This window comes from Sus scrofa, chromosome 13 (assembly GCF_054392235.1).
Source record: "Sus scrofa isolate SSC_HxYL_T2T_F1_AM1 chromosome 13, Sscrofa_HxYL_maternal_Yorkshire_Landrace_v2.0, whole genome shotgun sequence".
Classification (NCBI taxonomy): Eukaryota; Metazoa; Chordata; class Mammalia; order Artiodactyla; family Suidae; genus Sus; species Sus scrofa.
The window spans coordinates 24,370,194-24,391,851 of record NC_139395.1 but is presented as its reverse complement, the minus strand read 5'-3'; the positions used below and the strand labels follow the sequence as shown (position 1 = coordinate 24,391,851).

Sequence of the window (21,658 nt, the reverse complement as noted above, 5' to 3'; positions counted from 1 at the left end):
TTTGAGCTCTATTTCATTCTCTTTCTCAGTAAAGATGGAAAATATTTTATTTTCCTTCTTGTATTTTAGCAGTAACCCTCAAGAACCTGACTAATTCTAAAATATATCAATACTTCTATATGTGAATACCAGAGATCTTAGAATGTTCCCCCTTTAATATCCTCAGTCCAGTTTCCTTCACATTATCCTTGTCATTTATTTTAGTTCCATCTCATTTATAAATTCTCCTAAAATTTAATTTTTATTTACACTCAATGCTTATTTTAACTTACTAATATGTTTACCAATTTCTGTATCAGCATTTTTTTTCTTGCTTCCCATTCTTCCCTTCCTGGTTCAGTTACATTCCTGCTAAAATATATGCTTCACAGATTTTTCATTAAGAGTAAATGGTGACAGTCTTTTTTTTCTTTATTTTACTGTAACCAAGTCAGCCTTAAGGTTCTTCTCAGCTTGACCAAACTTTAGACCAAACTTTTGTCCAGACTGTGGGCCCCTCCACCTCCTTTTTTAAGGAGCCTTTACTTTAGAAAAGTTGTGATTTCAGATTCCTTCTCTGCCCCTTTCAGATGTAAATCTTCTCCCATCCTCTCCCCTCTCTCCAGTTTTACAACCTAGAAATGGGAGCCATCCCCTTTGAAATGTCATCATCAAGAAAGATAGTGACCCCGTCTCCCAGTTTCTGTGGGAGAACAGGAGTCTAATTTCCATCATCTATCAGCCAAAACAGATGACCTCATCATAGAGGTCATCTTTTCTCTTCACTAACATGGCCGGGTACATTTCCACTAGCTCACCCCTGCACTTAAAAACCCTCTTGCCTTTTGTTTCAGTGGTGTTGAGCTCAATCTTTCTTCTCTATTGCAATAGTCTTTTTTTAAGCTGAAGTGAAGTTGATTTATAATGTTGTGTTAATTTCAGATGTGCAGCAAAATGATTCAGTTATAAATATATGAGCTTTTAATTTTTAAAAAATATCTAGTCACAAAGACTGTTACACTAAAAATGTTTACTAAAAGAACAGTAAGTTTCATCTCCTTTCTTGCTGAGGTTCTTTGTAGTAATAGTTTATAAAAATGTGATTATTAATAAAAATATATAAATAAAAATACATATTTTTTCAGATTCTTTTCCATTATAGGTTACTACAAGATACTGAGTATAGTTCTCTATGCAAGGACAGTAGGTCCTTATTATTTATCTATTTTATATGTAGTCATGTGTATCTGTTAATCCCAGAATCCTAAATCATCCCTTCCTCCCCTCTCTTTCCCCTTTGGTAACTATAAATTTGTTTTGTCTGTGAGTCTCTTTCTATTTTGTATATAAGTTCATTGGTATCATTTTTTAATATTCCACAAATAATTGATATCACATAGTATTTGTCTTTGACCTACTTCACTTAGTATGATAATCTCTGGGTCCATCCATGTTTCTGCAAATGGCATTATTTCATTCTTTTTTATGACTGAGTAGTATTCCATTGTACATATGTACCACATCTTCTTAACCCATTCATCTGTTGAAGGACATTTATGTTGCTTCCAAGTCTTGGCTATTGTAGATAGTGCTGCTATGAACATTGGGGTACATGTAGCTTTTCAAATTTGAGTTTTTCTCTTTTTTAGATATATGCCCAGAAGTAGGATTGCTGGATCATATGGTGATGCTATTTCTAGTTTTTTAAGGAACCTCCATATCACAGTAATCTTGAGTGAAGTGTTCCTGTCTGTTTCACTCTATCTGGAGCAATCTTTCATTTACAAGTCTCCATGTGTTTTTCTTACCTCTCCTAGATAATAGTGTAACTTAGAAGAAAACTGACAGTTATTTTTCTTTCTGCACATTAAAGATATTATTATATAAAACAATACAGTCTAAGGATTATTTTATTTTATTTTTTTGTCTTTTCAGGGCCACACCTGTGGCATATGGAGGTTCTCAGTCTAGGGGTTTAATTGGAGCTATTGCTGCTGGCCTATGCCAGAGGCACGGCAATGCCAAATCCAAGGCACGTCTATAACCAACACCACAGCTCACAGCAACACCAGATCTTTAACCCACTGAGCAAGGCCAGAGGTTATATATCTATATCTGTATAGATAGATAGACAGATATGTAGATAGATATGTAGATATAGTTCTTTTCCTCACACTATCCTCTATCATGTTCCATCACAATTGACTAGATATTGTTCCCTGTGCTATACAGCAGGATCTCATTGCTTATCCACTCCAAATGCAATAGTTTGCATCTACTTAATTGTTTTAAAGCAAATGTCGTCAAGGACACATATCCTTAATATTTTTTTGAAACTGTGGTAAAATACACATACTCATTTTTATGTGTAACTTCTGTGGCATTAAGTTCATTTATATTGTTGTGCACCCATCACCACCAAAATCTCTTTCATCTTCCCAAACTAAAACTCCACCCCATTAAACAGTAACTCCCTATCCCCGTTTCTCCTAGCCCCTGGCAACCATTCTGTCTCTGTGAATTTGACTACTCTAAATACCTTATATAAGCAGAATTATACCGTATTTGTCCTCTAATGTCTGGCATATTTCACTTAGCATTAATGTCTTCAAAGTTCATTCCTGTTGTGTTTAAATTTCATTCTTTTATTATTGCTAATATTCCATTGTTGGTAAGTACTGAACACAAGTCCTTGTGCCTGATGCACAGTGAGGCCAAATGATACCAAAACATCAGAGTTTGGAGCAAGGAAAGGTTTACTGCAGAGCCATGCAAGGAGACAGGTGGCTCATGCTTTAAAAACCAGAACTGGAAGGCTTTCAGCAAAGGCCTTTATATGAAAGATTAGGGAGGGGTGTAGCTAGTTGTTGCAAATGTGGTAGTGTGGGATCCTTTGTTCTTACAGCTGTCCAGGTAGGTAAGGTCACAGTCAGGTCACAATGTTCCTATAAACCTCCATCAAAACAAATGTTATTCTCTGTTCTGCAACTTTTTATCTGAAGGTGTAATATACAAGAAAAGCAAAGGGATCCATTAAATTCTGTCTCCATGCCTCCTCGTGGCTTTTAACACTTAACAAATCCCATAGGCAAAGTGACATCATTACCCCTCATCTTAGTTGTTCAAGATTGATCTCAAGCATCAACTTTCACCCTCTGAGGTCCAGGCTCTGGCTAGGAGGAGGGGTCCGGAGTGCAGGCTGATCACCCTACCCGGGAGCTTTAGTCCAGCCGGTGCCCAGACCTGGCTGAAGAGGCTAATCTCAGCTGGCGATGCCCTCCTTGTCCAGCTGTCCTTGACCCTGCCCAGCTGTCATTACTGAGGGAACAAGGCACCCAGGACCCAGCCAGCCCTCAAGCTCTGTAGGCCAAGCAAACAGTGGCCTGGTCCCAAGGACTGCAATCCAGGGAGACTGCGGCTGCCATTAGATGATGGAGGTGGTGCCAGTGAACAGTTGCAGCAAGGATTCTGCAAGACATAGATAGCCCTTAGCCTGTCCTTGGGCCCCCAGCTCACCCTCTGTCCCAAAGCTGGAGGGCCTGGAGGGCCCGTCGGAGAAGGCTGCCATCTGCTTCTCACTGCACTCTGCCCCAAGGACCACTGCCCTACCCACTGTTTGCGGAGGGGGGACTCTAACTGTCTTGTGCAAACTAATGGCTATGAACCCACCCTGCCCATATTCCAGGTAGATACCGTGTTTTTTAATCCATTCACTTATCAATAGACATTTGGGTTTTTTTCACCTTTTGGCTACTATAAATAATACTACTGTGAACATGGATTACAAATATCTCTTTGAGACTCTACTTTCAGTTCTTTTGGAGTATACATCCAGAGGGGGAATCGCTAGATCATATGGTAATTCTGTACTTAATTTTTTGAAGATTTGTCATAATGTTTTCCACAAAAGCAGCACTGTTTTACATTTTTGTCAGCAATGCATAAGAATTCCAGTTTCTCCACATCCTTGCCAATGCTTGTTATTTTTCATGTGTGTGTGTGTTTAATAACAACCATCCTAATGGGTATGGAGTGGTATCTCATGGTAGTTTTGATTTGCATTTCCCTAATGATTAGTGATGTTGAGCATCATTTTTGTATGTATTAACCATTTGTTATCTTCTTTAGAGACAAGTATTCAAGTCCTTTGCCCATTTTTAAATTGGGTTATTAATGCTTTTTTTTTTGTTGAGTTGTAGAAGTTCTTTGTATACTCTGGATATTAACTTCTTATCAGGTATATGATTTGCAATATTCCCATGGCTTAAAAATTTTTACAGGCCTATAAAAATAGAAACCTCTTGGGCAGAGCTGTCTTGAAATGAAATTGCACTGATAGTATTTCAACCGGTAAAAGCTATTTTGAAGCACGTTCTACATATGTAAGTCTTAAGGTAGGAACCATTAATTGATTTATATGTTCATTTAACATTTTCTAAACACATATCATATATCCTAATGTTAAATGGCTGATGTTACAGAAATGGGAGCAGAGTTCCTACCTTTAAAAACCTCGTAGTGAACAGGCAGTGTAATGATAATGCTGGAGAGATTAACTCTTGTATGTTTGTATAATGTTGGCACCAACATACTTCTCAAGTCTGATCTTCCTCGCACTCTCTACTCCCAGCCATGTTTTTATTGTTTCCTTGCCTCTGCACATCCTCTATGCCTAAAATTTCCTCATTCTTCTCTCCCAATCTCTATCCTGAACAAGTAAATTCCTAATCATTTCTTGCATTCTAGTTTTAAAGGTCATTTCTTCAGTGAGTTCTTTGCTGACCTTTAATTCTTCCATTTACGGGTCTTTCCAGCTGATCTTATGACCCTTGACATTCATCATATTTATTACTTTTCAGTGTCTGTTTTCTCTACTTGGTTCTAGGTTGTTTAAGGTCAGGGAATCGGCTTACCATTGTGTTTTCCCAGCCCCATCTCACTATTCCATTTCAAAGCATGTGCAGTAGCTTTGTGAAATATCAGTCTGACTAGGTTGGACCATGTTTTCCAGAATCCCCTTTCTTGTATATGTGTGGTTAAGGAGGGTTACTAAGGAGATTCTCTCTCCAAAGTTGGAGACCAAAAGGGAGGTTGCAGTTGTTTTGCACACGATGTATATGTCTTGTTGCTGCTGATTCCTGACTTGTCTCCTTGGTGTGAAGCAGCACCTGGGCCAGGTGCAGGTGACTCAGCCTCTAATGGTCCTGGCTTTTACAGGATTCTCTTGTCATCAAGGTGAGAGGCAGCAAGAATGGACATGGGTTTTACTCTGTCCTGGTGGGATTCCAGCCTGTACTTTATCTTCCCTTCTTTCCTGACTGTTGTGTGACTTCCAACTCTAGCTCCAGACATGACGATGACACATGTATCTCCTACTGGTTCTGCTATTCTGGTCTAGCCTTTCCTGAGATAGAGAAGATTTTTCTTTTCCTTCATAGTTCATTTAAATTTCAGGTTTGTTTATTAACTTATTTATTGACTGCTTCTTCCAATAAAAGAAATATAATATCATGGTTAAAAGCACAAAGTTGGAAGCAAAGTAGTTGTAGTTAATCCCGGCTCAACCACTTACTAGCTATGATTATTTGCCTCATCTGTAAATGGGAATATTTATAACATCTTACCTGTTAAAGTTGTTATGAGGATTAAAGGAAGTATTATTTTATACATCAGGGCCTGGCATATATAAGCAGCATATATACATTTGATAAATAAAAATATAATAAATACAATAAAACTAATAGACTGTCATGCTTTTCAGGAGAGCAAAGATCTTTTCTCTCTTGTTTAGCACCTGTGTTCCAGCACCCTGAAGAATGTTTAGCACATAGTAGGTGCTCAAGACTTGACTTGAATTAAATTCCTGGATAAAACAGTCTCAAGGACTAACAGTTTTTAATGTATTAATTTTTTTCTGTTTCTCTAATTTTTATACATTCAGTATATCAGAGAAGTATACCACAATCCTCTCATTGATAGTAGGCTTCTAAAGCAAGTAGTACTCTGAGGTAGACAATAATTCGGAATTCTGGGATCTCGGGGGTTGGTAATGATAAGTTGAAAAATCTCCCCAGGTGACACTGTGCATCTTTTCATGTGACTTTATTCTCAAGGGTGGTTTCTTTGTGCCAAGGTTAAAGGTATTAGATTTTCCACAAAGATGTAAGTTTTATAAAATAATGATTTACCTTACATTGATGAAATGCAAATACATTCTCTTTAGTACTCAGTGGAATGCCCTATCAAAAAAGATTATAAGAATAGGCACAGATGCCTATTTTATATAATGTTACTACAAATAAAAAGTGATGCATTTACTCAATAACTCTTCTCCCTTAAAATCTTTCCTTGTCTTTTTTTTCTGAAAGTTTTTACTCTTTCAAAGTTTGTTTTGAGTTTGTTTCCTAACTACAAAACAAAGCAATATGTTGGTGTCTAAATTTCTCAAAGCAAGACTCAACTCAACTCTGTCCTTCTGGTAGCCTACTTTCATCCAAAGACTCCTTTATTACTAATTAAGCATGCTAAATCAATTATTTTCGGAACCTGTTTCCCACTCTTGTAATTGAGTTTAAAAATGACAGCCTTAACAATATCCACTATGGAGAGACTAATTTCAATTTCAGCATTCCATCATAAGCCAGAATGTCATCTAAATAAATAAAATCACTTGGCCACAGTTAAGTCACACAAGATATTTTCCCATTAACCTTTTAAAAATTGCTACCTATTTTACACCCAAGAAATATGTAAGTCAGATTTTCCATTTGTAGTCTGGTACTAGCTTTTAAATTTTTTCCTGTGGAATAAAAATGAAGCTGCTCTCTGGAAATTTCCATTCCTGTTCTTAGCAGTTTCTGACTAACTGGGGGACTCATTGGGTAGCCACAAGTCACTGAGTCATTCCTCTGCTCCTGGAGTTGTAAAGTGCTCCTAACCAAATTCTACTATACTGAGACATGTCTTTCTTTCTTGTACTTAAATTATTTGGATTCAGTTCTTGCTTATCCACATGAAGCAAGCCTGCTTTCTGCACTCACTGTGGCTCCTCAGACCTTCACTGCTTAGTGTGTTTCTAGCCGTGCTCTTCCTGGCCCCAGCTGATGTGTGCTTGGGGAAGTAAATCTCACCTGGATATTTGCCAAAAGAAAACAAATAGGAAAATGAACCTGCTTAACTCAAGCAAATATAAATTACTTTTGTGTAATCTCTTGGATTGTGTTATATATGGCCTTCCTTCCCACTATTAACCCAGCTAATTAAATGGACTTGCTTGAAGGCCTTATTGGATCTTATATTTCTCTTGTGCACCTTCTCAGTTCTATTCATTAGAAACGAAAGGAGACAAATTTATCTTGGTTTTATCTTCAAGTGGAAGATTACTTATTTACCGAATACCTTGGTGGGGGGGCATAGGGTAGAGGAATCTAGGCCAAAAAGGTATGATTCTTTTGACTTAAAAATAGACATATCATTTATCTTTTCATACAGAACAAATTCTAAGTATTTTTCAATATGCTTCTAAGGGACAAAACAGGATGAGCCACCGTTGATTCCTCAAAGCTGCTGTGAATCCCCATGGCTTCTGCTGAATCTGTGACGGTGAGCTGTCTCCTTTTGACATGTGGTCAGGTCACCTTTTGAATCCCAGGCATCTTAAGTCAGGGTCCCCAGAAGTAGATCCTGAGATGAGATTTTGTTTGTGATTTATTGTAAAAGTGTCCCAGGGAAACTAGAAAAGCATAGGGGTTTGGGACAGAAAGAGGAAGAAGGGAAGGAGGGGTGAGGTCTCGGGCAGACTTCCACAGAGGGTAGCTTTGCTTCCATCCTTTGGTGGAACGCTGGGGTATAAGATCCACCACAGGGTGGCACAAACCAAGGCAAGGGAGCTGGGCAAGGGAATAACTCTCACATGTTTGTCCCTGGCCAAAGTCTGGTCCAGATGAACACAGAATCCTAAGCACTTCTCCACATCTGCAGGCAAAGTGGCCCCAGTGGCCCGAGGGTAGCCCTCCTCCAACAAAAGTTCCCACTTATTGAAAACACCAGAAATCTGGGGTGGGGTGCATGAAAATGACATAATAGAGATATGAGGGATCTGTGTGGATCACTGATGTTGGGTTGTAATCTCCAATACGTGATTCCAACCAGTTTTTGTTATCTTAGAGAAATGTTACCATGGAGGGGTGTCTGTCCAGGAAAAGGACAGACACATTTCCCTGGGATGCTCAGATACTTTTCTTGCTCTTGGCTTCCTGTGCTCCCGATGTCCGTCTCCTCAATAAGGTGGATCTGTGTGGCAGTCCATTTTCCTGTGTGCCCAGTATGTGGTCCGTCAGTGCTGACCCCAGTCATATTTATGAACTTCAGCTACATAGAATAAGCTCCCTTTTCTTCCTTCTCAAGATGCTAAACTCCACAGAGGTTCTTGACGAATAAGTACACATTCCCTGAAGGGGGAGCTCCCAGATTCAGCCACGTTCCTAGGCAGACCCTTCAGGAGCTGGGAGCTGGTGGAATTTTTGCTTAGAGGAGTTGCACAGTGCTTACAGTTGAGCCTGCCTGGTAAGACTGGTTCTCGGCCTTAGCTCAGAAACCATCCTCGGATTTCAGATTTGCTCATATGGCCTGAGGTCTCAAGTACCTGGAGGATTTCTGCTCTCTCCCACTGGTGTGAACAGAGAGAATGTTGATGTCACCTCATACGAATGGTTCATGATGTGGCTAGCCTCCTTTCTAATTATTTGGCATCTGGCACTCAGTGCCCATGTTGGAGCAGTTGTTAAATACTTGGATTGTCACACCTGATCCAGAGTGACTCCTGACTTGTTTTGAGATTGAGTGCTTTTACTGAATTATTAAAAATAAGAATATTGTGGAGTTTCCGTCATGGCACAGTGGAAATGAGTCCCACTAGGAACCGTGAAGTTGTGGGTTCAATCCCTGGCCTTGCTCAGTGGGTCACAGATCTGGTGTTGCCATGAGCTGTGGTGTAAGTTGCAGACACGGCTTGGATCTGGCATTGCTGTGGCTCTGTGTAGGCCGGCAGCTACAGCCCGATTAGACCCCTAGCCTGAGAACCTCCATATGCCACAGGTGTGGCCCTAAAAGGACAAAAAGACAAAAAAAAAAAAAAAAAAAAGGAATATTGTGGTTGTAATCCAAAGAAAATAATGGTGGTAGAACTTAACAGTTCCTGCTTTGGCAAGAATTTGCTCAGGCTACAGTGGCTTTGCAGGGTAAAGTCACTGTGGTGAAATAGCCCCAAGAGGCTGGAAGTTGGGTATTCTCACCAGCGTTTCTTTTTTCTCTTTTGTCTTTTTGTCTTTTTTCTAGCGCTGCGTCTGCGGCATATGGAGGTTCCCAGGCTAGGGGTCTAATCAGAGTTGTAGCCACCAACCTACACCATAGCCACAGCAACACGGGATCTAAGCAGGGTCTGTGATCTACACCACAGGTCACAGCAACGCAGGATCCTTAAACCACTGAGCGAGGCCAGGGATCGAACCCGCAAGCTCATGGCTCCTAGTTGGATTCATTAACCACTCAGCCATGACGGGAACTCCCTCACCAGTGTTTCCTGTTGCATTTCAGTAACCAGAGCTTTTACTTATCAAAATCCTTCTCATTTTGAACTTATTATAAGCAAGAAATTAACAACTGTTGTGTTTGATTCATTATATTTTCTGTGTTACAACAGCTAGCATTGTCCTGCTCTTTAGGCAATACATTCTTCCTCTCCTTTGGATGAGGAAAAATCATAGATGGGGAGAAGGTAGAAAGAGTATTTAGAAATAGACTCTCACCAGATGGCCAGATTTTGTTGCTCTTGCTTTCCCATTGGCCCAGACCAAGCCCCAAGGTCAGGAAAGCCATCTTGACTCTTTATGCATTGCCTAGTCTACATTTTCTCACCAAGTACATGGCTCACCCCAGGCGAATTGATGAGAAAGCCAATTATTTGAAATAGGGGTAAGGGGTTTTGTTTTAGCTAGAATAGGTTCCATTTTGTGGTTCTGCAAGCAGGAACCCTTACTTAGAAGTGCTTCATGGCTTCCTTCAAGCTGTATTTTATGGGATAAACTGTGGGTCTGCTGGTTTGTGAGGCTACCCCTAATACTAGAAAGCCTGGCCAGTGACAAAGGGTGGGGGCTAAGTACTAAGAAATTACAGATTTGAACTGTAAGATGATGACCGAATTATTGAAAGTTGTGGGAAGAACAGAGGCTTGGGGGCTCCCCAAGGACAGACCTTTGTTTGCCTTGGTCTTTGCATTTCTACCACCCACCGCACTACCTGGATGAGTCTTGAGAAGATTGACTCCTGTCACCATCCGTTAAGTATCTCCAAGGATGCCATCCAAGTAATGGAGCAATGCCTATCCAGAACATATAGATGACAGCAAAAAATTTTTGATTGGCTTCTGTTCTTTTTTCTCTTAGCTACTAGAAACTTGTTCAGCATCTTGGTGGTATGGTTCAGCCAAAACTCAGAAGTTTCTTTGTAAGAGTTGGCACAGAGCCCTGTAGCATTTATAATTTTATGTATACACAAGAAGCTGGATGCCCCTTTTTGCTGCCCTCTGTTCCATTATAACAGTTCTCTTCTCACATTGCGATCCCAGGCTTAGGTCTTTAGAAGTCATCTCACACTTTATTAATTAGCCACATTAGGTTATGGCCTCCTCTTTTTCTAGACAGAGGGTTAATTTCTATAGATTCAGCATTTCATCTTGGGAGTTAGTGGACTATGGAGCCTTTTTTGAGAATAATATATGTGGGATTCATGTTCTGTGGAAATTGGAAATTACTGCCTTAAAAGATTGTAGTTCATTGGGATAGTCTCAAAAGAAATGATCTCTGACAGTGTATGTTTATACCAGTGGGTGGAGAGAATGTAGGATTCTGATCTGGCTTGTTGGCAAAATGTCAAAAAGTAGCAGCTAGTCCACAGCGTTAAATGGATGCTGTCCCGAGTTTTAAATTCTCCCGGATAAGTGTTGCACTTGGAGACCATGAAGGGGACCGTGCAGTTCCAAGTGCTGCCATACCCTTACTGCTTTGTCGCTCCGAATCTCTCCTTTCTTGTATAAATTGCTATCACTCACAGCACACTGCTTGAAAATGAATCCAGCTACCCTGGCCAGTATTGATTAGGAAAAGGATTAAACACTAAACCAAAGGTAGGTCATGTGGTCAGACCAAGTACTTCTTAACTGACTTTGTTCAAAGTTTTTCTGGTGATGATCGTACATATTGGAGGCAAGTCAACTCAGTGGAAGTCTTCTTCTGGGATGTGTAAATTCAAGGTTAGAGAAGAGCAGACATATCCCTGCACCTCATGGTGTACTCTAGCAGACTCTGAGCTATTATTTTAAGTTCTTCATAGAGCCTTTGTACTTCCCAGCCTAGAACCCAGAGTGACTGTATAGATGAAGAGACAGTATCTTCTACTGAACCATAACAAATGCCATTTCTGAGAGTCATGTGATCTTCTCTCACTGTGTGTTTTAAAGAGCTTGATTAGAACAAACTTTCTGATACAGCCCATGCTTCCTCATGACCCACCAGCCACAGAACAAAACTGAGCCTTGAGAAGGGAGGAGAATGGAATCCTAACAAGATTTAAGTGACTCTTCCTATTGTTTCCCTATCCTGCACTCAGACCTGTTTCTCAAAAGATACGTGCTTACGAACAATTCTGTTGACTATGATGAGACATCGTTTTTCAATCCTGCTTGGGTTCCTTGGAAAAATAATTTTTTAAAAGTGCTCAGCCAGCATAGGTGATGTGAAACTGCAACACCATCTCCTGATGATGCTTGACCATCAACACGATATCCTCTTCTTTTCCTTTGCTGGTCCATGAGGAGCCCGTTTTGACCTGCTTTTAAATTTGCTCTAGCTGTTTTTCCTCCGGAGAAATCTCCAAGTGAGAAAAAGTGCCTCCATTTCTCGTAGCTCTGACCTCGTCATATAGACTGCAGAGCTGTGTAGCCTTTTGTCATCAATAACTTAAATACTGTACAAGAACATTTTCAGTATTTTCTCAAAGGTTCTCTGGTAGAACTCATCCATGAAAGCAGAGGCTGGGCTGGGAGATCCTCCAAATGACTGGCACTCTTTACTTTGTCCCTGTTCATAAATTTTCATCCCCAGTACCATTGAGGGTTTCTTCTGTATCATACCTATGAATCTGGGTTAACTTTATTCCCTGAGCCTGTCTTCTTTCTTAGAGTGGGATCTTCACATAAATGGCCGCCTGTTGAGCTTTCTCCCTTCTCATCCATGGAGGCCAAACAAAATAGAATTTTATGTAAAATTAGTTCCCAGTCAGGACTTCCATGACTCGGGCTACTTTGTGATAGATAACAGCATCCACTTTAGCTAATTTAACCCAAAGGTGTTTATTAAGGGATATCAGTTAGGCAATAGTCTCTATCTTTAGCTTTCTAATAATCCTGTGAAGTACGCTTACAGGAACAGCTTCCAGAACAACACCCCTGAGGCAAGGGAGCTGCTACCTCTGCCCCACACTCTGTGTCTGCCAGAAACTGGGAACTTTCCTACTACAACTGTCAATTCCAATATCTTGGACTCTCTGTGCTGATTTCAAAATCATCCTGTATCATCAAAATGTATGTCTTGCCCTTAGCTTTCCTTTCACAGCTCCCTTCTCCCTCCCTCTTGGTAATACATGGGTACACCTGACTGGTGCAAAGTAGGCTGCTTGTCTGTTCTATAAATGCAAGGATTCTTGGGAAATGTAGTATTTTGGATATCCAAATAAAGGAGGTAGGGTTCGAAATGTGGATGCTGTCACAGTTTGGAGAGGGAGTTCATTTGATAGGGTAACTACAAATAAAAGATGTCCTCTACAGATTCTAAATGATCTTCTATTATTTTGGGCAATTTCAGTAATAATTGTGTAAATAAAAGTAAAACATTGTAATAGTAGTTAGCATTTATTAAGCACTTGTTTTATGTTAAGTACTGCTTTATACACTTTATCTCATTTTATACTCATGACATGAAGAATCCTTTAAAATTCATTTTAAAGGGTACAGAATCAAAGCTCAGGGATATTAACGAATTCATCAAGTTCTAACAGTTAGTAACTGGTGGATACAGGCCTCAAAGCCAGGTCTGCTAAATTCCAGTGCTTAGGTTGTGCTGCCTCCTTAATTCTTTCCTTTTTTGTAAGGCAGTATTTCTAAGAATTTGCTTAGAAGTTTCTTTTAAAAACAGGAACTCCAATAAAACGTAGGGTTTATTAGACCAAATCATTTGACTCATTAAGACAATGCTGAAAGACATATCCTAATAGGCTTTATGCTATGTCTGCATTTATCTCAAAGCTTTTAATTAGATGAATTTGCCTTTTTAGAAAAATGAACATTCAACATTTTTTCCTTCAGAAGGATTTGGTGGGGTTTTGTTATTGTTCAGCCCCATCTTTCCAAAGAGGTTTTCCTCTTACTTCTCTCAGTCGTCTTTTGGATTGTTGATAATTTCTGTTCTGTTCCATGAGAAGGCTTTAAATTCTTCTGCTGTCATTTTCTGCATGTTTTCAAATGAGGGTATAGCACATTTTAATTCATTTTGCTCTACCTTACTGCTTCCCTATATGTATTATATTGTTTGAAAAACACATTATTTTGTTTTTTTTTAATTATTAAAATTAAATTCATGTTATATTTCTTTTTTTTTTTATTTTCCCACTGTACAGCAAGGGGGTCAGGTTATCCTTACATGTACAAGGAGATCCTGCTGAATAGCATTGAGAACTATGTCTAGATACTCATGTTGCAACAGAAGAAAGGGTGGGTGAAAAACACATTATTTTGTTATTGTCACCTTCAGCCTGTATGCAACATCGGTAGCCATTTCATTAATCTTTTTCAAAATTAATTTTTCTAAGTGTATATAAGGGAAAAAGAAGATTTTTATTTATTTATTTTTTGCTTTTGAGGGCCACACCCATGACATATGGAGGTTCCCAGGCTAGGGATCCATTCAGAGCTACAGCTGTCGGCCTACACCACAGTCACACACAGCAACACAGGATACGAGCCACGTCTGCAACTGTCACCACAGCTCACGGCAACAACGCATCCTTGCCCCACTGAGTGAGGCCAGGCTTCGAACCTGCAACCTCATGGTTCCTAGTTGGCTTCATTTCTGCTGTGCCATGATGGGAACTCCAAAAAGATGATTTTTAAAACCATCAGATAATTCCCCCCAGACTTCAGTCTTTGAAAACACAGCATCATGAAATATGTCAATTTTTCTTTTATTAAGACACAGAGACAGGAGTTCCCAGAGTGGCACAGCAGAAATGAATCTGACTAGGAACCATGGGCTTGCAGGTTCGATCCTTAGCCTTGCTTAGTGGGTTAAGGGTCTGGTGTTGCCGTGAGCTGTGGTGTAGGTTGCAGACTCGTCTCAGATCTGGCATTGCTGTGGCTCTGGCGTTGGCCGGCGGCTACCGCTCTGATTAGACCCCTACCCTGGCAACCTCCATATGCTGCGGGTGCGGCCCTAAAAAGACAAAAAGACAAAAAACAAAAAAAACCTACAGAAACAAACATTAGAGCTAAGAAAATTTATCTTCAACTCTTTATCTAATATGTGGGAGGAATAATTTAAAAATTTTATTCTTTCTAAAAATTTTTATTTTTTATTAAAGTATAATTGAATTACAGTGTTGTGCCAATTTATGCTGTACAGCAAGGTGATCTACTCATACATTCCCTTTTACATTATCTTCCATCATTGTCTATTCCAAGAGATTGGATACAGTTACCTGTACTATATAGTAGGAACTCATTGCTTATCCATTCCACCTGTAATAGTTTGCATCTACTAACCCCAGACTACCAGTCCATCTCATTCTCTCCTCCCTTCTCCTCAGAAACCACAAGTCTGTTCTCCGTGTCTGTGCATCTGTTTCTGTTTTGTAGATAAGTTCATTTGTGCCATATTTTAGATTCCATATGTAAATGATCTCATACGGTATTTGTCTTTCTCTTTCTGACTTACTTCGCTTAGCGTGAGACTCTCTAGTTGCATCCATGTTGCTGCAGATGGAATTATTTCCTTCTTTTTTATGGTTGAATAATATTCCATTGTATATATGTATCATGTCTTCTTAATCCACTCGTCTGTCAATGGACATTTAGGTTGTTTCAATGTCTTGGCTGTTGTGTCCTGGTGCTGTGAACATTTAGGTGCATGTATCTTTTTGAGTTGGAGTTTTGTCTGGATATATGCCCAGGAGTGAGATTGCTGGATCATAAGGGAGTTCTATATTCAGTTTTCCAAGGAAGCTTCATGCTATTCACCAACAGTGTAGGAGGGTTCTTTTTTTTATCACAATATCTCCAGCATTTGTTATTTGTAGACTTATTAATGATGGCCATTCTGACCTGTGTGAAGTGGTACCTCATTGTAGTTTTGATTTGCATTTCTCTAATAATTAATGATATCAAGTATTTTTTCATGTGCCTACTGGCCATCTATATGTCTTCTTTGGAGAAATGTCGGTTTAGGTCTTCTACCCATTTTTTGATTTGGGTTATTTGTTTTTTGTTGTTGAGTTGGATGAGTTTTTTGTATATTTTGGAGATTAAGCCCTTGCCTGTTGCATTATTTGCAATATTTTCTCCCATTCTGAAGGAGCTCTTTTGTATTTTTTAAAATGGTTTCCTTTGCTGTGCAAAAGCTTATAAGTTTGTGCTTGCTTTGGCAGCACATATCTTAAAATTGGAATGATACAGAGAAGATCAGCATGGCCCCTGTGCAAGGATGCATGCAAATTCGTGAAATATTTCATATATATTAAAAAAAAAGCTTATAAGTTTGATTAGGTCCCATTTATTTATTTTTGTTTTTATTTCTATTTCCTTGGGAGACTAACCAAATAAAGCATTTGCATGATTTATGTCAGGGAATGTTTTACCTAACTTCCCTTCTAGGAATTTTATGGTGTCATGTCTAACAGTTAAGTCTTTAAGCCATTTTGAGTTTATTTTTGTGTGTATTGTGTAGTTTCATTGAATTACATGCAACCGTCCAGTTTCCCCAGCACCGCTTGCTGAAGAGATTCTATTTTTCGCATTTTATATTCTTGCCTTCAACAAAGATCGAAGATTAATTGCCCGTAGGTGTCTGGGTTTATTTCTGGGTTCTCTATTCTGTTCCATTTGATCTGTATGTCTGTTTTGGTACCAGTACCACACTGACTTGATTACACTGTAGCTTTGTAATATTGTCTGAAGTCTAGGAGAGTTATACTTCTTGCTTTGTTTTTTTCCCTCAGGATTGCTTTGGCAATTCTGGTTCTTTTATGGTTCTATATACATTTTTGGATTATTTGTTCTAGTTCTGTGAAAAATGTCATGGGTAACTTGATAGAGATCCCATTAAATCTGTAGATTGCTTTGGGTAGTATAGCATTTTAACAATATTAAATTCTTACAGTCCAGGAGCATGGGTAATCTTTGCATTTCTTTGAATCCTCTTAATTTCCTTGATTAAAGTTTTATAGTTCTCAACATGTAAGTCTTTCTCCTCCTTGGTCAGGTTTATTCCCAGGTATTTAATTTTAGGGGGTGTGATTTTAAAAGGCATTGTTTTTTATTCCTTTTCTAATGTTTCATTGTTAGTATACAGAAATGAAACTGATTTCTGAATCTGGATCTTGTATCCTGCTACTTTTCAGAATTCATTGATCAGTTTGAGTAGTTTCTGTGTGGAGTCCTTAGGGATTTCTATTTATAGTTATCATCTGCATATAGTGACAATTTTACCTCTTCTTTTTCAGTTTGAATACATTTTATTTCTTTTGTTTGTCTGATTGCTATGCCTAGGACTTCTAATACTATGTTGAATAAAAGTGGTCAGAGTCGGCATCCTTGTTTAAGATTTTAGTGGGAAGGTTTTCAGGTTTTCTCTGTTGAGTATCATATTGGCTGTGGGTTTATCATAAATGGCTTTTATTATGTTGAGATATTTTTCATCTATATCCACTTTGTTAAGAGTTTTATCATGAATGGATGCAGATTTTGTCAAATGCTTTTTCTGCATCTATTGAGATGATCATATGGTTTTTGACTTTTTTAAAATATGTATGACATTGATTGATGTGCATATGTTTAACCATCTTCGTGAACTTGAGATAAAAATCCCTACTTGGTCATGGTGTATGATCTTTTTTATGTGTTGTTGCATTTGGTTGGCTAAAATTCTGTGGAGAATATTTGCATCTATATTCATCAGAGATATTGTCCTATAATTTTCCTTTCTGGTAGTATATTTGTCTGGTTTTGACATTAGGGAGATGGTGGCTTCCTAGAATCTTTGGGAGTATTCCTCCTTCTAGAATCTTTAAGTTCGTCTTTGTATGTTTGGTAAAATTCTCATGTGAAGCCATCTTGTCCTGGACTTTTCTTTGTAGGGGGTGTTTTTATTACATATTCAATTTCATTTCTAATGATTGGTCTATTCAAATTATCTATTTCCTCTTGATTCAATTTAGGTGGGCTGTATGTTTCTAGAAAGTTGCCCATTTCTTCTAGGTTGTCACATTTGTTGGCATGTAATTGTTTATAGTATTCTCTGACTTTTTGTTTTTTGTTTTTCTGCAGTATCTGTTGAGATTTCTCTCTTTTCATTTCTTACTTTATTTGGGTTCTCTCTCTCTTCTTCTTGGTGAGTCCAGCCAGAGGTTTGTCAATTTTGTTTACCCTTTCAAGAAATCACTCCTGGTTTTATTGATTTTTCTATTCTTTAATCTCTATTTTATTGATTTCCTCTCTGATCTTTATGATTGCCTTCCTTCTCCTGACTTCAGGTTTTGTTTATTCTTTTTCTAATTCTTTTAGGTGGTAGCTTAAGTTGTTGATTAAAGATTTTTCTTCTTTTTTGAGGCGGGCATATATCACTTTGAACTTCCCTCTAAGGATTGCTCTTGCGGCATCCCATAGATTTTATGTGGGTGGTGTTTTCATTATTAATGTCTTAAGGTATTTTTTAATTTTCTTTTTGATTTCCTTGTTGACTCATTGGTTTTTTAGTAGCATGTTGTTTAGTCTCCATGTAGTCAGTTTTTTCTCCTTTCTTTTCCTGTGACTGATTTCTAGTTTCATGCCATCGTGGTCAGAGAAGATGCTTGAAATCATTTCTATACTCTTTGAATTTGTTGAGGTTAGTTTTGTGCCCCAGTATGTGGCCAATCTTAGAGAATGTTCCATGTGCACTTGAAAAGAAAACATATCCTGGGTTTTTTTAGATGTATATCCTGAAAATATCAATTAAGTCTGTGTCGTTTAGGATCTCTGTTGCCTTGTTGATTTTTCTGTCTAGAGGGTCTGTCCATTGATGTGAGTGGGGTGTTAATGTCTCCTACTATTATCATATTCCCATCAATTTCTCCTCTTATGTTTCTTAGTATTTTCTGTGTGTATTTGGGTGCTTCTATAATTAGGGGTATATATACTGATGAGTATAATATCCTCTTCTTGAATTGATCCTTCAATTCAAGGGTATTGCAACTCCCACTTTCCTGTCATTTTCATTATCATGAAATATCTTTTTTCAATTCCTAACTTTCAGTTTATATGTGTCCTTTGCCCTACAGTGGGTCTCTTGTAGGCAGCATATTGTAGGCTCTTTTTTTTTTTAATACAATCTACCACTCTATGTCTTTTGATTGGAGGATTCAGTCCATTGATATTTAAGGTAATTATTGATAGCTATGTTTTTTATTGTCATTTAAACCTTGTTTTCCAGTTGATCCTATGTTTCTCCTTAGTTCTTTTCTTTTTCTCTTTTTGGCTGAATGATTTCCTTTTATATTATGATTGTGTCCTCTTATTTTTGGTTTTTTTGAATGTATTGTTTGGTTTTGATTTGTGGTTGCCCTTTTTTTTTTTTTTTAAAATGTATGTTAAACCCTTCCTATATCTGCTTGTTTAGCCCGATAGTCACATAGGCCCAAACACATTCTTTAAAAAAAAGAGTCTAGATTTTCTTACTCTTCTTCTCCACATTTTATGATTTTCAAGTCCTTTTGTTTTAAGTTTTTAGGGCCACACCCATGGTACATGGAGGTTCCCAAGCTAGGGGTCGAATTGGAGCTGTAGCTGCCGGTCTACACCATAGCCACAGCGACCTGGGATCTGATCTGCATCTGTGACCTACACCCTAGCTTGTGGCAATGCTGGATCCTTAAGCTGCTGAGTGAGGCCAGGGATCAAACCTGAATCCTCATGGATACTAATCAGATTTGTTTCTGCTGCCCCATGAAGGGAACTTCCCATGTACTTTTTTATATCTTCAAGTTTATTCTTTTTCTCTTTCTTGTGTTTGTCATCACTTTCACAAATAGGTTTTTTTTCTTCTTTTTTATCTGTATACTGGCTTATTTAAGTGATTACTTTCCACTTGTGATTTCCTCCACCCTGTATATTCTTACTTCTTTCCTATGTAAAGGAGACATTTGAGTATTTCTTTTAAAATGTGTTTAGCATTGCTATATTATTTTAGTTTTTGTTTTCCTGAAAAATTATTTATTTCTCCTTCTATTTTAAGTCATAATCTTTATGCGTGAAGTATTATAGGCTGCAAATTTTTCCCTTTTAGAATTTTGACTATGTCTTGCCACTATCTTCTGGCCTGTAGTGTTTCTGGAGAGAAATCAGTTGGTAGCCTTATGGGGGTTCCCTCATAATTAATTCTTGGTTTTTCTCTTGCTGCCTTTAGAATCCTCTCCTTATCTTTAACTTTTGGCATTTTTATTATAATATGTCTTGGTGCGGGCCTGTTTGGGTTCAACTTGTTTGGGGCCCTCTGTGATTCCTACATTTGAATATCTGTTTCCTTCTTTAGATTTGGGGAGTTTTCAGCCATAATTTCTTCAAGTATATTTTAAAGCCCCTTTTCTTTTTCTTCTTCTGGAATGCCTATTATGCATGGATTGGCATGCTGTATAGTATCCCATAGATCTCATATATTGTTTTAATTTTTTCATTCAGTTTTCTGTCTGCTGTCTTGATTGGGTGATTTCCATTATTTTATCTTCTAAGTCACTTATTTTGTTACTCTGCATTCTTAATTCCGCTGTTCAATGTCTTTAACTCAGCTTTTGCCTCTATAAATGAATTTTCTAATTTTTCTTGGCTCCTCCTTATAGATTCTAGTTCCATTTTAAAGTGATCTCTGTTACTGTTCATGTCCATTCTTAATTCCTTCAGTATTTTCATTATCTCCTTCTTGAATTTGGTGTCTGTTAGGCAGTAGATTGTTTGCTCCTTCAGAGGAATGCCCGTGTTTCTTTAACTGGAAAGGGTTCCCATGCTTCTTCATTTCGCTTATAATTTTCTTATTCTGTGCTTTTAGGCAAAACAATTATCTATGGTATTCTTGTAGGGCTATTTATATGCAGGAGCATCCCTGGGTAGCTTGTGAGGGCTTGCTATGTTTTTGTTGTTGTTGTTGGCATGAGGTCTGCCTTCGGTTTGGATTCCTGCTCTTTTTCCTCAGTGTGTGCAGGTATATAGCCTGTGCATGCTTTCAGGGAGGTGGCAGCAATGGGCATCACCTATAGGCATTGCCCGGTTGCCAGTCCCTTGCCAGTGGTGAGGACCCTCAAGGAGGTGGGGGCAGCAGGCTGTTTCTGGTTTTAGGGCCCTTGGCAATGGTGATGACCCTCAGGGATGTGGGGTGGTGCCCAGAACCTTTGGTAGTGGCAGTGGTGGGGTGTGTGCATTCCCAGGATGGCTGCTTGGTTCCCAGGAGGTGCTTGGTTGCAGGGCCTTTCTTGGCAGCAACCCCTGAGGTGACTGGGGCTGCAGGTGGTGCCTCTTGACAGGACTTTTAGTGGTGGTGTGCAGTGCCCACCTCAGGAGTCCAAGATAAATGTAACAGTTTACACCTGCTGCTGTAGCCTGTGCAAGAGATGCCCTAATGTCAGAGAACCCACACTTGCACAGAGAAAGACGTTCATATGGTGGTCCTATTTCTTCCTCCTCTCACTCTCACCATCAATGGCTCCTTGCTTTTTCTGCACTTGCTGGGCTGTAGCGCACCATTCCCCAGCCCATGGCACACTGTTCTCTAGTCCCCTCAAGCCGTCTCCACAGAGCCAACCCTAGGCCTTTTCCCAGAACTGACCCCAGAAGCCTGAATCTCAGTGCCCTGCCTGCCCAAGTGTCTTAGGCTGTGGTGTTCTGGGTGGTGGTACCAGTAATCTGTGTGGTTCTCTGCTTTGCTTTGCCCTCCTCTGACTGGCTGTTGTGCTTTTCTCCAAAGCTTTGAGGCTCCTCCTCCATCCTGGCTGATCTCCCCATTAGTTAAATGGCCTCTCAGGGTGTGGATTCCTCTCCTCTTTCATAGCTCCCTTTCTGCAGTACTGGTCCCATCCTGATTCCTTTTTTTCTCATATCTCTTTCTCTTACTCTCTTTTTTCCCCCTTTTGTTCTACCTGGTTATGTGGAGAGTGTCTTGCCCTTTATGGAGGTCTAAGTTCTTCTACCAGCACTCAGTAGATGTTCTATGCGAATTGTTCTATATATAGATTTTTAAAAAATTTTTTTCTGATATGTTTGTGGGAGAAAGTGAGAAGGTATGTCTTACTCCTCCACTATCTTGATCCCACCTCCAAAGATTTTATTCTTTTA

At 39.0% G+C, this 21,658-nt stretch overlaps 1 protein-coding gene and 1 non-coding gene across 7 annotated transcripts in view; both read left to right on the top strand.

Annotated features, from left to right (window-relative positions):
- LOC102158325 (uncharacterized) overlaps positions 1–21,658 on the top strand; it is a 503,690-nt gene that overhangs the window by 91,057 nt on the left and 390,975 nt on the right. The window lies entirely within an intron of this gene.
- Positions 15,714–15,819, top strand: LOC146397210 (U6 spliceosomal RNA). The gene has a single exon (XR_014825425.1). It is a non-coding gene; the product is annotated as a U6 spliceosomal RNA (small nuclear RNA).